The 12220-nt window shown below is 47.7% G+C and overlaps 1 protein-coding gene and 1 pseudogene across 5 annotated transcripts in view; one reads left to right on the top strand and one right to left on the bottom strand.

Annotated features, from left to right (window-relative positions):
* Nucleotides 1–12220, top strand: part of SPECC1 (sperm antigen with calponin homology and coiled-coil domains 1) — a 338358-nt gene that overhangs the window by 293134 nt on the left and 33004 nt on the right. The window lies entirely within an intron of this gene.
* LOC138846122 (Y-box-binding protein 1 pseudogene) lies at nt 1871–7462 on the bottom strand (annotated as a pseudogene).

Below are 12220 nucleotides of genomic sequence, written 5' to 3'. Positions count from 1 at the left end.
TTATTTATTTATTTGAAAGTCAGAGTTACAGAGAGAGACAAACAGAGAGACAGAGAAAGAAAGGTCTTCCATCTACTGGTTCACCCCAGATGGCTGGAAAGAGCCAGGAACCAGGAGCTTTTCTGGGTCTCCTACATGGGTACAGGGGCCCACACACTTGGGCTATCTTCCTCTGCTTTCCCAAGCCATTAACATGGAAATGGATCAGAAGAGAAACAGCCAGGAATTGAACCAGCTCCCATAATGGATGCCCATGTCACAGACGGCAACTTTTCCTGCCACACTGCTACGCTACAATGCCAGCCCCTCCACTAATTTTTTGAAGTGTCTTTCTATATAGTTTAACTTTATAAGTAATCTAAAAATTCCTCTAAGAGGGAAATTTAGCCCATTTCTGTTTTCTTGTGGCCCTAAGTATCCATTTTCTTTTACTCCTACTGTCTTATTTTGTGCTTTCAATATACTTCTCTTAAGGCTGTTTCCTTTTTCCTGATTTCCAGTCCCCTGACAGCACATACATGGTAAGGAGCGTGGTTGAAAAGGTGGAAAAGTATGGGCAGTTTTGCCTGATAACCCCAGGGGCATGGTGAGGTAATTATGAAATTTAAATATAAGATTAGATCTTGTTGACTTTACTAGAATAAGTATCTTTTCCAGCCAAAGAGATGTTTCATTTATTATTATTATTATTTATTTATTTATTTGAAAGAGTTACACAGAGAGAAGTAGAGGCAGAGAGAGAGAGGTCTCCCATCCGCTGGGTCACTCTCCAGTTGGCCGCAACAGCCGTAGTTGTGCCAGTCCGAAGCCAGGAGCCAGGAGCTTCTTCTGGGTCTCCCATGTGGGTGCAGGGGCCCAAGGACTTGGACCATCTTCTACTGCTTTCCTAGGCCATAGCAGAGAGCTGGATCAGAAGTGGAGCAGCCAGGACTCAAACCGGCACCCTTATGGGATGCCAGCACTAGAGGTGGCAGCTTTACCCACTAGGCCACAGCAACGGCCTTCGTAGATGTTTCTAATGTAGAGCTGTGGAGCCAGTTGCATTATTGAGAGCTTGTTCCACTGGCCCCACTAGAGTCAGAAATCACAGCTGGAGACAGAGGTTGCTCTTGCTAGGGACGCTCTCCAGGGTGCATGGAGGAAGGGCTCCGTGCATGGGCCACATCCACAGGTCACTGTTACCAGGAATACAGTCCAAAGCCAGGGCTGTGCCTGAGAGTCAGAGGGGCTTCAAAGATCTGTGAACAAACCTGAGGCATCCTGAGCTGGAAAGGACAGGGTCAGACAGCAGCCCGGGAGCTGTGGTGGTGGGAAGCACAAGCACACAGTGTGGGGACTGATTGGCCCGCCCAGGAATAGGGCCCAGGCATCTCCTGGTGTCTGATACCTATCGGCAGCACATAGGAGGATGTGCGTGGGCTCTGATGCTTCTGCAGCACCCTTGCAGCGCTGATTTCACTGGACAAAACTGCCAGTGGCAGCACAGCCAAGCAGATCTAGTACACACAGAAAAGCAGTGGAAGATGGCCCAAGTCCTTGGGTCTCTGTACCCACATGGGAGACCCAGAGGAAGCTCCTGGCTCCTGGCTTCAGATCAGCTCAGCTCTGGCCGTTGTGGTCATTTGGGGAATGAATCAGATCTGAAGACCTCTCTCTCTGGCTCTACCTCTCTCTGTAATTCTGTCTTTCAATAAATAACATAAATCTTAAAAAAAAAAATCAATGTGACCAGATATGAAACAGCTTAGACTTTTAAAAGTATATTGAGAAAAAAAGCAGGCTTTTTTTTTTTTTTTCAAAAAAAAAATTACCCAAAAGAGAGATCTTTAGGTAAAAATAATAAAAACCCCATGCTGCGTAGATGATGCGAGCCGAAAGCAAGCATTTAAGGTCTTCAGCTCCAATCTTTTGTTCCTTCTTCTTGCTAGAATTTTGTATTCCTTTCTTCTTGTTGGACTTCTAAACCTGGATGATGGTAGAGAAACTAAGCTGGCATTTACTCAGCCCTGGCCTGCTCAGCCTCGGGAGCAGACGAATTCTCAGCTGATGGATCGGCTGCTTTTCGTCTCTTTGCCACCTGTGGTTTCGCGTTATCTGGGCATCCGCGTCAGTGATCGGAGTTGTGACGGTACCGACATTGAGGTGGCGCTGACCTTGAGTCTTATCTCCTTGATTTTCCTTATCTTCTTCCTTGCCGTCCTCTCCAGGCTGTCTTTGGTGAGGAGGACCTCTGCAGAATCGTGGTCTGTAACCCCAGGATATACTCTGTCTCACTGGTCCACCTTGTCCTCCTGCACCCTGGTTGTCACCCCCTTCCATCCCTTTCCCTGCACAGGAGCGGGGAACACTGGTGACCGCCCACAGGGTCTGGGCTTGTGGTAAGGTGGGAACCTTCGCCTCTGGTAGGCCTTCAGGGGCTCTCTCCTATCCCTCATTCTCACAGTTCTGGTAATTCTGCTGGTGATGGCGTGGAGGACTCCAATGGCCAGAGGTTACGATCTGCCACATATTTACTGCCTTGCACAGGAGCTCCACCAGGGCCAATAACAGTCGCTGCCTCCGCACCCTTTCCTCCTTCAGCAGTCTCTATCTCCTCCACTGCCAAGGGACCTCCTGGGCTTGGTCTTCTTTTTGGCAGTCTTGTGTCCAGGCGGGTCTTCCTTGCTGTCATTCCTGTTGATGAAACCATATCCGTTTCTTACACTGAACCATTTTACTGATCCCAAAACCTTCGTTGTGATAATCTTCTTGTCCCCATCAGTAGGCGCCACCAATGGGAGACCACAGAGCCACCACTCCCTGTGCCCACTCCCTGTGCCCACTCCCTGTGCCCATGGGGCTAGGCTTGGTTTCAGCGGTGCTGAGGGCTGGCTTGGCTGCCAGATCCCTGCGTTGCTGCTCGTGGTTGCAGTGATGGTGACTGGGGCCAGCTGTGGCAGCTGTGGCTCCTCCCAAGGGGTCTGCTCAGGGCTCTCTGGGGTCTGCTCTCCCCTCCCACTACCGACTGAACTCCACCTCAACCATTTTTAAAGGGTACCGCTCAGTGGCATTAAGTACATTTACACTGCTGTGCAACCACCAACTCTATTTCCAAAATTTTTTATCATCCCAAACTGGAACCACCCATTAGACATTAACTCCCCAATCACCCCTTTCCCTTGCCCCTGATGGTCTCTATGCTACTTTCTGTGACTGTGAACTTACCTATTCCAGGTAGCTCATGCATGTGGACTCTAATGGTAATCCTCCTTCTGTGACTGGCACATTTCACTTAGCAGAGCATCCTGAAGGTTCACCTGTGTTGTGGCAATTATCATCCATTCTGCCTTGGCAATCTGTCCGTCTTCTCCTCCCTGTACACTCCCCACACCCACCCTGATTCCTGGTGAGTGGGTGAGCTCATATGAGGGACCTTTCCAACCTTCAGAACTCCAGTCTGGGACACTGCCTGCCACCGTTGCTCTAAATAACTCTGAACTTGGCCTTGGAGCCATGTTTCTAGCCAGTGTGGAAAGGTCAGTGTTTTATAATATGAATATTTAGCTGACTTTTTTTCCCCCACCCTTTTCCCAGAAGTATATGTCTTAAGATGTTTCCTGTTGCTGTAACGAAAGAGCTGAGGCTGAGGCTGGCCAATTTATAAAGAAAGGAAGTTAATTTTGGTTCAGGTTTTTGGAGGCTGTAAAGTCCAGGCTTGGGTGGCTGTGTCTGCTGAGGGCTTCACGCTGTGCCAGATCATGGTGAGGACATCACATGGTGAGCAGCATGGGGGAGGAAACCAGACACAGGGTTGGCCCAGTGGTTACCACACTGCCGGGGACACCTGCATCCTCCACCACAGCGCCTGGGTGCAAGTGCTGGCTCTGCATCTGATTCCAGCTTCCTTCTAATACACACCCTGGGATGTGCATTAGAAGCATAGCAGGTGATGGCTCAGATACTTAGGTTCCTGCCACCCACGTGGGAGACTGGATTGAGTTCCAGGCTCCTGACTTCAACCTGGCCCAGTCTTGGCTGTAGCAGACATCTGGGGAGTGAACCAGCAGATGGAAGATCTCTCTCTCTCTCTCTCTCTCTCTCTTCCTCCCCCCCCCCCCCGTGTGTGTGTGTGTGTGTGTGTGTGTGTGTGTGTCTATGCTTTAAAAAAAATAAATTGGGAAAAAAATAAGACAGACACATAGGGTGGCTTGAGAACCCACTCTTGAAGCACGAATCTAGTCTGTGAGAACTAACCCACTACCACACGGCAGGCATTAATCTCTTTTGAAGGTGGTAACCACTATAACCTAATTGCCTCGGGCTAGGCCCCACCTCTTAAGGTTCCAGTGCTGTTACCCTGGGGATCAAGCTTTTAGCGTGTGTGTGTGTGTGTGTGTGTGTGTGTGTGTGACCAAGGGTTTAAGGCTATAGAGTGCTCTAAGCCAGGACAGGCCGTGCTGAAGAATTAAAGGTGAGAGAGTCACAGACAGGGGAGGTAGGAGTGGAGGCACGGTGGGCTGTTGAGCGGAGCACAGAAAGTGCAAGCGCCCTGGGAAGGTGACTGGGATCTGCAAGGTACATCTGGGGAAACCAGACACTTGGTCACACTGCAGGTTGAGGGCCCCACATTCTCTCTTTTAACCTGCCAGGTTCCTACAGAGTGCAGGAAAATATAAGGACATTAAATAAGGTGGGCTTTTGGAGACTGCATGGGGCTCCAGTTAAAAGGTCTCACCCTGAGTTGGCTTAGTCTCCTGGGTTTCCAGGGTGGTCAGAGGAAGTATCTCCATAAAAACATTGCCAGTGTTCAAGATTTTTTTTTTTGTATGTAAAGAAATGTTAGATGTCATGCCAGCTCCAGGAAGTAAAAACAGGATTTTCAAAATAAAATGTTGTAGGAATACTTCCTCCTACCAGGGGCTGAGGTTGATTTAATGCGCCCTTGTCCTCTGTCCTCCCATGGGTCCTTTGTCCTGGGCTGAAGGCCTGCGTTGGCAAGTGTGCCAGCAGCTAGGTTTGCAGTGTGACACCATCAGATCCCAGAAGCCACTATTTCGCCATCATTAAGAAGGAGGCCTTGATACTTGGTCCCATTCCCTCTCTGTCCCCCAGGGGCACATGTAAAAGTCTGTGTAGATAATAACAGTCCTAAGTGAATCTGCACAGAGCACTTTTTCCATTCTCTTACTCATGAAATGTTCATTTGGGAAAAAAGAAGTAGTCTGGCCACAAGAACCTTATGATTTCAGAGGCTGGATTCAGTCTTTCTGATGAGGGGGCAGCGTAACACTGGATTGAGGGTTATTTGTTCAGTTTAAATTAAACTTGATCTTGGAACAAAATTCCTTAGAATACATTCTTTAGTTATTACTTATTATTTTCTTAATAAGCACACCCAAAAATAAAGAAGGGCTGTTTCCTTAAAACAAACAAAATAAAAAGTCTTTTAGTAAACATATTCTATTTAGAGTGCTAGAACATCACAGTGTAATCATGTTCTGTAAAACTTTGTGGATTACCTTTTTTAAAATTGATTTATTTATTTGAAATACTTACAGAGAGACAGGGAGAGAGACACAGCGAGCGAAAGAGAGAGAGAGAGAGAAAGAGAGAGGGAAAGATCTTCAATCTGATGGCTCACTTCCCAGATGGCCACAAAAGCCAGGGCTGGGCCAGGTCGGAACCAGGAGCCAAGAGCTTCATCTGGGTCTCCTGTGTGGGTGTCAGGGGCCTAAGTACTCGGGGCATCTTCTGCTGCTTTTCCAAGGCCATTAGCAGGGAGCTGGATCAGAAGTGGGACTCAAACTATCACCCAGATGGGATGTCAGTTTTGCAGGTGGTGGCTTTATCCACTAAGCCCCTGTGAATTATCTTTTTTTTTTTTTTTTTTAAACTCAGGCCCCGGGATGGGACCCAAGTGTCTTTTTTTTTCTTTTTTTGATTTTTGACAGGCAGAGTGCACAGTGAGAGAGAGAGACAGGGAGAAAGGTCTTCCTTTTCCCTTGGTTCACCCCCCAGTGGCCGCCGCTGCCAGCGCACCGCTCAGATCTGAAGCCAGGAGCCAGGAGCCAGGAGCCAGGTTCCTCTCCTGGTCTCACATGTGGGTGCAGGACCCAAGCACCTGGGCCATCCTCCACTGCACTCCCAGGCCACAGCAGAGAGCTGGACAGGAAGAGGAGCGACCGGGACAGAATCCGGCGCCCAGACCGGGACTAGAACCCAGTGTGCTGGCGCCGCAGGTGGAGGACTAGCCTGTTGAGCCGTGGCGCTGGCCAAGTGGATTATTTTATGACTTAGTTTTTCCATACAGGCTAGGAATATGTGTCTAATTCAGTTGGCTTTAGGTAAGAGTTTTTAAAGCACGTCATGTCCCAGCCGGCACTGTAGTTCTGGAAGTCTGCAGCGTCTCTGCTGTGAGCTCACCCACAGGGAAGATTGCAGCTCCTGACCTGGGACCAGGCTAGGAGAGTGTGTGGGAAGGTGAAGGTGGGCAGATGGGTGCAAAAGCAATATGGACGACACCTGCCACAGCAAGGATGAACCCTGGACTCAGTGCTACGTGAAGTAAGCCATCACCAGAGACACCTAACTGCGTGATGTGGGGAAACAGTCTCTCACGCGTTGTTTGGGAGATGGAACACGAGGAGGAAGAACCTCTCTGAGGGCAGTTTGGCAGAATCCGTCAAAATTCACTCCTCCTGTGTGAAGTAGGAAATGTTTTTTTTTTTATTTGATAGGTAAAGTTATAGATAGTGAGAGAGAAAGATAGAGAGAAAGGTCTTCTTTCCATTGGTTCACTCCCCAAATGGCCGTTACGGCCGGCACTGCACTGATCCGAAACTAGGAGCCAGGTGCTTCTTCCTGGTCTCCCATGTGGGTGCAGGGCCCAAGCACTTGGGCCATCCTCCACTGCACTCCCGGGCCACAGCAGAGAGCTGGACTGGAAGAGGAGCAACCGGGACAGAATCCAGCGCCCATATGGAATGCCGGCGCTGCAAGGCAGAGGATTAGCCTAGTAAGCCATGGCACCAGCCCGAATATTCATATTATTCTAAGTGCTTTGCACATTGTTTGTGCATCAAACTTGACTAAAATCCTGTGAGATATGTGTTCCATGTCCATTTTAAGGATATGGGAACTAAGATACAAAGTGAAGTGATTGCTTAGAATCAAACCACTCATAAGTGACCGAGCCGGGGTTTAACTCTCAATGTCTGGTCTCGGAATCCAGTTTCTTAGTCTCTACCCATATAACTATTTCTCCACATGTGGTGAAGGGACTTACCTGTGCACATCTTGGTACAGAGCATGGTACTATTTGCATAAAAAGAGGGAAAATAGCTATGTTTGTGTAGGTGCAGTACAGTGCTGTCCCACAAAAATATCTTTGGTGATGGAAATGTTCTAGATCTGAGCCATCCAGTCTCACAGCCACAGGCCACATGCGACTGTTGAACACGTAAAACAGTTCTGGCTGGGACATGGCTAGTGTCACTGGCTAGTGTGACTGCGAAACTGAATCTTTATTTAATTTTAGCTAAGTAATGGCTATTACATTGAACAATGCAAAACAGAATACATTTGGAAGGATGCATTGAGATTTGTGGTGTTCAAACACTAATTTAAATAGAAAACTTATGCAGAAACATGAGTTGGAAGAACAGGTTCCATAACTAATAGTTTCAAAACCACTGATATAATCCAGTCACTTCATCTGAGAGATGAGGAAACTAAAAGCCAGGAAAGTTGAGTCACTTTCCTAAAGTCACAGTCAGGCAGCTGCTTTAAGGACAATGGAAGGAGGAGCTGGTCCCAGTTCTGGTTGTTTTTGGTTTTCCAAGGCTTTGTTCAGTCTGGTTATGAGTTCAGGCAAAGGAAAAAAGGAAAGGGGAGAGAGAGAAAACAGACTTTTATCTCCTAACTTAGACTCCCCAGAACTACATGGCGAATCCTACTTGTGATTTGCTTGTTCTTTGAGGTCCAGGCCACATCACGTGTCCTCTGCATCCCAGACTCAGATACATCTTACTTCATATGATGAATCCTATGGGCCAGGGACCATCCTTTGTGTATCCCTCAGCACCCTAACACGTAGAGGGACTTAATAAACGTTTGCCGGTTTAACCACAGATGTTAGAGTCCATGGGTTTGACTCTCCTCCCAGCCTCGAGTGTTGAACTATTAGTGCATCTATAGGAAGGTTTCTCTTTACATTTCTTTAGTGAGCTGGTCTTTACAGGTAAGCTGCCAACTAGAAGGACTTGCGAGTTTGCAGTGCTAGCAGATTACTGATCTGGAAAGTGGCTGACGAATGATTTGAGGATGAACGGAAACAGCAGAACTGCAAGCCAGGATATTTTCTTAGAAAAAGTAACCAAAGAGGGGCTGGCGCTGTGGCACAGTAGATTAATCCTCTGCCTGCAGCGCCAGCATCCCATATGGACACTGGTTCTAGACCTGGCTGCTCCTCTTCCAGTCCAGCTCTCTGCTGTGGCCTGGGAAAGGAGTAGAAGATGGCCCAGGTTCTTGGGCCCCTGCACCCACATGGGAGACCGGGAAAAAGCTTTGGATTGGCGCAGCTCTGACCTTCGTAGCCATTGGGGAGTGAACCAATGGACGGAAGACCTTTCTCTCTGTCTTTCCCTCTCACTGTCTGTAACTCTACCTCTCAAGTAAATAAATTTAAAAAATCTTTAAAAAAAGAAACAAAGCAAAGAAGAAAGGATAAAATTAATGAAAATGAGGCAATTAGCTCAACAGAAAGGAAGAGAAAAAAGAAGGGTAGAACTCTATTGCAGAAACGGTTTCTCCAGGAGCCTGGTCCTAGGTCTGGAGGTGGGATTTAAGAGAGCAGAGAATCATTTGAGACCCACGCTGCAACATGCAGAGAAGACGCGTTCATAAGGAACTCTAGAAGAACCAGAGTCCCTGCATGGACCCATGGCATTCCATCTTCCTTCGCCAGTGATGGCTATGCAAGGCCAGCCCTGCTGGAGCTGCTGACGGGCCAAAGTGAGAAGGGAGTGCCTGGGTGTAGACCCTACCAGGTGTGTCAGGAGGTGTCAGGCAGCTGGGCACCAGTGCTTGCACGAAACCAGACCAAGTGTCAAAATACCAAGGCCAGAGAACCTCAGGGAGGAAACATCGAGGGTGGGGAGGGACCCTTCAGCATTCAGTGAAAAAGGAGGAAGCTAAGGAGGAAGCAAGAAAGCTAGTCTGTTTCATGTTGCTGTAACAAAATACCACAGACACAGACTGGGTAATTTCTAAGCAACAGAAATTTATTGGGCTGCTGGTTCAAGAGTCACCAGCGTCTGGTCATGTCATCCGATGGCAAAATGTAGGAGGGCAAGTTCACTCGCCAGAGTTCCAGCTCCAGGAGAGAAAGAGAGAAGTCCTTTTCTCCATCTTTTTGTTCTGTCTGGAGTCCCAGCTGACTGAATGGACCTTCTCCACTTGGCACGCCTGCTCCTGTGGAAACCCCCTCTCAGACACCCAGAAGTAATGCTGTTTCTATTCCCTAGGTATTCCTTACTCCAGTCAAGTTGACACCTAGAATTAGCCGTCACAGGCCCCAGCCACTCTTTGGATGTACATATCCCTCTGAGTCTGTCTCTGGAAGAGGCTGTGCGGTATCTGCCTCACCATCTCCAGAGACAGAGCAGTCCTCTTGTCAGTAGACGGCTCTCTGCACAGAAGAGTACTCCTTCTCCACAGTGCATTGTAACTCTTCAGTCCTCATAAACACAGTCCTTCCTGGACTGGATAACTCCTCGAGGTCTCAAACCCTCAGTTCCTTCAGCTGAGATAAGGAGTGTGAGGAATCATTTTAAAAAGTAAATTATTCTCTAAGTGTAATGCAATTCTAATTAAAATTCCAACAGAATTTCTTTATTCTTGAACTTAATAAAGTAGTTTAAAATTCACCTGGAATAATAAATAAGAATATCCAAGAATATTTTGAGGAAAAAACAATAATGAAGGTGAGTTTAGAAATCTGTGATGAACTCTAGCAGGTAAGTCCTCAACCTTTTAAACCATTCTCACCCAGAGAAAGACAAACACAGACAATGGAAATGGTCACAAATGTGGTCCCTATGTTTGTTTCAGAATATTGATGACTTTTAACTGATTCAACTCAGTAGGTCTACATTTTTCTCAATCTTAAAAGATAAGCAGAAGCTGTCATAGTTGATTTGTTAGGGAGATAATGAGCCATATAAAATCTTTTTTTAAAATTTGGCTTGTAGTTCTATTTTTTAAAAAAATATTTATTTTATTTATTTGAAAGTCAGAGTTACACAGAGAGAGGAGAGGCAGAGAGAGAGAGAAAGATCTTCCATCTGCTGGTTCACTCCCCAGATGGCCGCAACGGCTGGAGCTGCACTGACCCGAAGCCAGGAGCCAGGGGCTTCTTCCCTGTCTCCCACGCGGAGGACTTGGGCCATCTTCTACTGCTATCCCAGGTCATAGCAGAGAGCTGGATCAAAAGAGGAGCATCGGGGACTAGAACCGGCGCCCATATGGCACTTCAGGCCAAGGCTTTAACCCACTGCACCACAGGGCCGGCCCCCATATAAAATCTTAAGTAGAGAAATAAATGATTCAAGTAATTATGTGAACAGGATCAGAAGTGAAAAGGAATTCCATGAAAGCGCAGTTATTTGCATGGGGAACAGAGCCATGATTCTCCCCTTTGTAGCAGATGACAAAGGAGGAAAGGTGTTCTGGTTATCCATGGCTATGTAACCAACCATCCCCAAATTTAATAGGTTAGAATAGCAACCATGTTGATTTTGTTTTCAAAGCTGCAATTCCGCATGACTCCTAGAGACTGGAGTGGCTGGGAGCTTGCCAGGCTCTGTCCGCACAGCCTCTGAAGGGAAGCTGATGAGGTGATGCCCTGATCTGCAGCTGGGCGAAGTTTCCTTGTCAGAGTGCGCAGAGCGGGAGCTAGAGCAGAGCTCAGCGGTTTCAGTGGCTGAGGAAGCAGCTATTAGATCAGAGAGGGCAGCTGCAACAGCCCATGCCATGAGGTGGAGGGCATTGGAAACGAGGAAGCTATGTGGAGAAAGGGTTCTCGAAGCCCGTGTGCAGGTTCCCATGAGTCTGTTGCCAAGAACTGTACTGTCCAGTGCAGAGTGAAGCTACTGGAGGCTTGCCAGGTAGCTGGAGATTGGAACAGAGGTCTAGAATTGCGTGGGCATACACCTCTGCCCAAGGCGAGGAGCACGTCCTGAGTGCAGAGGAGGGTGTGGGAACTGCACGTGCAGCCACTGACTTGTGCCCAGGCCCTGTTCCCTCACCACATCTACTAAGTCAGTGTGGGCTTTCCTGGGCCCTACTTACACGTGCTGATCCTTGGTGAGGATTCAGCCGCTTTCATCCTCCATGGTCTACAGTTGTTACATTTCCCCAAAAAATAACAAATTGGGTCTGACTGCACAGCTGTGACAATAAAGACCCATCAAGAAGAACCTGAGAGGTTGTGAGCATGAGGATGCTTGGGTCACCAGAGCCTGGCCAGCTGGTTCCCGCAGGAGTGAATGTATTGCATTTCCTGACCCATCTCCTGCCTTTTTCCCAGAAGCTTCACTTTTATCTTTTTTCACTTTTTTTTTAACTTCTGTGCTTCGTTCACACAGTCGGTCCATTCATAGAAACCTCAAGGAGGAACCTGGAGGTCCTCAGAGGAAACGAAGAATTGGTGGGAATAAGGTCACGCCGCGCAGAATCCAGCTGTGTGTCCTCGGTGGAATTTAGCACAGGGCTCGTGTCCGTGCTCACCCTGTTGCTTCTCTCCCCAGTGATTAATGCTTTCGCCAAATGCTGGTGTTCCCAGGCCACAGATGGCCAGCACGTTGACTCTTCTAGGAGCACATGCCATTGGTGTTGGGGTTTTGCTTTTCTTTTGCCCCATTGCACGTAGTCGTCTCCATGTTCACCCTTCTGGAACTTTGGCTGCAATCTCAGCACCTCCGAGAGGAGTCTTGGATGTTCTCTGGAGGTAGGATTTTAGCTTCTCACATGTGATCTAGTGTATTCATTTTGCTCAAATGAATTTTCCTGCAGTGAGAAGTACAAAATTCACTCTTGCAAAATTTTCTTCTAACCATTCCAGAAGCTCAACCTTTTGGAGGTGCTTGGAATGTTATCTTTTGTTTTCCTCTCAATTTTTTTTTTTTTTTTTTGATTTGTGAAGCAGAAAGTATGAAAAGCAAAGAGTCAGACAGGGGCCAAC

This window comes from Oryctolagus cuniculus, chromosome 17, assembly GCF_964237555.1.
Source record: "Oryctolagus cuniculus chromosome 17, mOryCun1.1, whole genome shotgun sequence".
Taxonomy (NCBI): domain Eukaryota; kingdom Metazoa; phylum Chordata; class Mammalia; order Lagomorpha; family Leporidae; genus Oryctolagus; species Oryctolagus cuniculus.
The sequence above is the reverse complement of the archived record's forward strand: the minus strand, read 5'-3'. Positions and strand labels throughout refer to the sequence as shown.